The sequence below is a fragment of the Engystomops pustulosus genome, unplaced genomic scaffold, assembly GCF_040894005.1.
Source record: "Engystomops pustulosus unplaced genomic scaffold, aEngPut4.maternal MAT_SCAFFOLD_282, whole genome shotgun sequence".
NCBI classification, from domain to species: domain Eukaryota; kingdom Metazoa; phylum Chordata; class Amphibia; order Anura; family Leptodactylidae; genus Engystomops; species Engystomops pustulosus.
In genome coordinates this window covers 102,501-105,082 of record NW_027285161.1, presented here as the reverse complement: position 1 = coordinate 105,082, position 2,582 = coordinate 102,501, and the positions used below count along the sequence as shown (strand labels likewise).

Here is a 2,582-nt window from a genome sequence, read left to right as displayed (position 1 = left end):
TGCGTCCGCTCGGGCTGCGGGGCTCCGGCTCCGACAGCCGGGGAGCTGGTTTTGACCGCGGGCCTCCACGGGAACCGGCAGGGACCGGACTAGGCGTCAAGCCGAAAATAACCCCGGCACCCTCTGCTTCCAAAGCGAGGGGACCTTTGGCCGAGCGGGGGCACCGGAAGCCGAACCGACCCCAACCCCTCTTCCTACCCCAGGGCTGGGCTGACCAATCCCCTGATCGGGTCTAAAATGGAAGAAGGGGATTCGAGGGAAGGGGCTGGCGGAAGGCAGTTGCCCGACGGAGTAGGCGAAGGCCAGGCCGTTTCCGAGTCCCGAGCAGAGGAGGGCGAACTCGGCTCTTCATCGACCGACGGCGAGGCGAGGGCGGTGGCTGCCGCGGGGAAGACTCCATTGCTCGTCAGCGCGCTAGGAGCGGGGCCGACTGGCTGCTCGGGGTATGGCATCCCCGGGGGCCCACCCTGGAAATCTTCGCTCCTCAGCCGCTGCAGGTTATAAGGTCCCGCCGCGCGTAAGCGCTCAACTCTCCGACCCACGGATGTCGAGCCCATGGTGAGCCGGCCGTTTCGTACGGGGAAAAGGGGTCCTCTGGCCCCACATCGATCGAGGGGGTTTAGATCCGCGGAGGCACGCACCGCGAGGCGAATCGCTGCTTTTCCCCAAGAGGTTAACCTTCAAACCACCGAGTAGGTTCGGGGCAGGGCCGACAGTCTGCACTGGGGTATTGCATCCCTGGTGGGGCGACCCTGGAAATCTCTGCCCCTTTCCACTCTTTCGGTTGGGCCTCTCGTCGGGGCGAGCGTAAGTCGGCAAGCAGACGTGGGAAGAGGCTTCTTACCGGTGACACTCCCTTCGTGAGAGAGGCAGGTACTCGCCCCGGACCCCGGTCCAAATCTGCGCGGGCCGGACGGCCTCGGCCCTAGCCGAAGGCCGCTCCCGCGAAGCCAGGGAGCCGAAAAAATAACCCCGACACCCTCCGCGACCTCGCGTGCTTCCAAAGCGAGGGGAAACTTTGGCCGAGCGGGGCACCCGAAGCCGAACCGACCCCAACCCCTCTTCTTACCCCAGGGCTGGGCTGACCAATCCCCTGATCGGGTCTAAAATGGAAGAAGGGGATTCGAGGGAAGGGGCTGGCGGAAGGCAGTTGCCCGACGGAGTAGGCGAAGGCCAGGCCGTTTCCAAATCCCGAGCCAGAGGAGGGCGAACGACGTTCTTCATCGACCGACGGCGAGGCTAGGGCGAGGGCGGTGGCTGCCGCGGGGAAGACTCCATTGCTTGCCAGCGTGCTAGGAGCGGGGCCGACAGGCTGCTCGGGGTATGGCATCCCCGGGGGCCCACCCTGGAAATCTTCGCTCCTCAGCCGCTGCAGGTTATAAGGTCCCGCCGCGCGTAAGCGCTCAACTCCCCGACCCACGGACGTCGAGCCCATGGTGAGCTGACAGTTTCGTACGGGGAAAAGGGGTCCTCTGGCCCCACATCGATCGAGGGGGTTTAGATCCGCGGAGGCACGCACCGCGAGGCGAATCGCTGCTTTTCCCCAAGAGGTTAACCTTCAAACCACCGAGTAGGTTCGGGGCAGGGCCGACTGTCTGCACTGGGGTATTGCATCCCTGGTGGGGCGACCCTGGAAATCTCTGCCCCTTTCCACTCTTTCGGTTGGGCCTCTCGTCGGGGCGAGCGTAAGTCGGCAAGCAGACGTGGGAAGAGGCTTCTTACCGGTGACACTCCCTTCGTGAGAGAGGCAGGTACTCGCCCCGCACCCCGGTCCAAATCTGCTCGGTCCGGCCGTCGTCGGCCCTAGCCGAAGGCCGCTCCCGCGAAGCCAGGCGATCCGAACCGAGGATCCGCGCGAGCCTTCTCCAAGCCCTCTGCCGGGCGCTGGTGTTGAAAGCGTAGCGGACCCTGTTCGCCGGAGCGATAGGAGCGGAGCACCGGTCCCGCAGGGTTGAAAGCTGGGTAGCAGCGCCGTAGCTTCCCTCCCAGCCTTCCCCCGGACCTGGCGCCCGATCCCCTCCGCTCCTCTGTGCGTTGGCGGGCGGCGCTGCATGGGTACGTCGCGACGGCTCCTATCGTCTCTCTCGCTTAACAGTGTGGAGAGGTGGTGGTGGAGCTGTCCGACACTCGAGGTGCTGAAGTTGAGCGTCCAATGCTTTCCTTCTATGCGCAGCCTACAGGAGCTGTCCGAGCTTCGGAGGTGCTGATGGAGGTGAGAGTCGAGCGCCACTTCTTGGCTGAACTGAGTGGGGAAAGCCAGCGACTGCGAGAGGGAGGGGAAGGGAAGGCTTTTTCGGGTCCTTGGAAGGGACCGAGAGCATCTTTCTTGCCCCCCTGCCCTAAGCTCCATCCAATGTTGTCTGCGAGGTCTTCTCCGGCGGCGGAGAAGCGCTGCGGTAGCAGCAGCAGCAACGAGCGTTCCCATTAGCTCACGGAGCCTGACTCCAAGAGTCTACCCCTCAGAGCTCGGCTACCTGGTTGATCCTGCCAGTAGTATATGCTTGTTTTAAAGATTAAGCCATGCATGTCTAAGTACTGACTATTCTTTACGGTGAAACTGCGAATGGCTCATTAAATCAGTT

General features: G+C 63.5%; 1 non-coding gene across 1 annotated transcript in view; it reads left to right on the top strand.

Moving 5' to 3' along the window:
• Nucleotides 1–2,471: 2,471 nt before the first annotated feature.
• LOC140110455 (18S ribosomal RNA) overlaps nt 2,472–2,582 on the top strand; it is a 1,880-nt gene continuing 1,769 nt past the window's right edge. Inside the window, exon 1 of the ribosomal RNA XR_011851496.1 lies at nt 2,472–2,582. This exon is cut by the window's right edge and continues 1,769 nt beyond it. This is a non-coding gene — a ribosomal RNA (18S ribosomal RNA).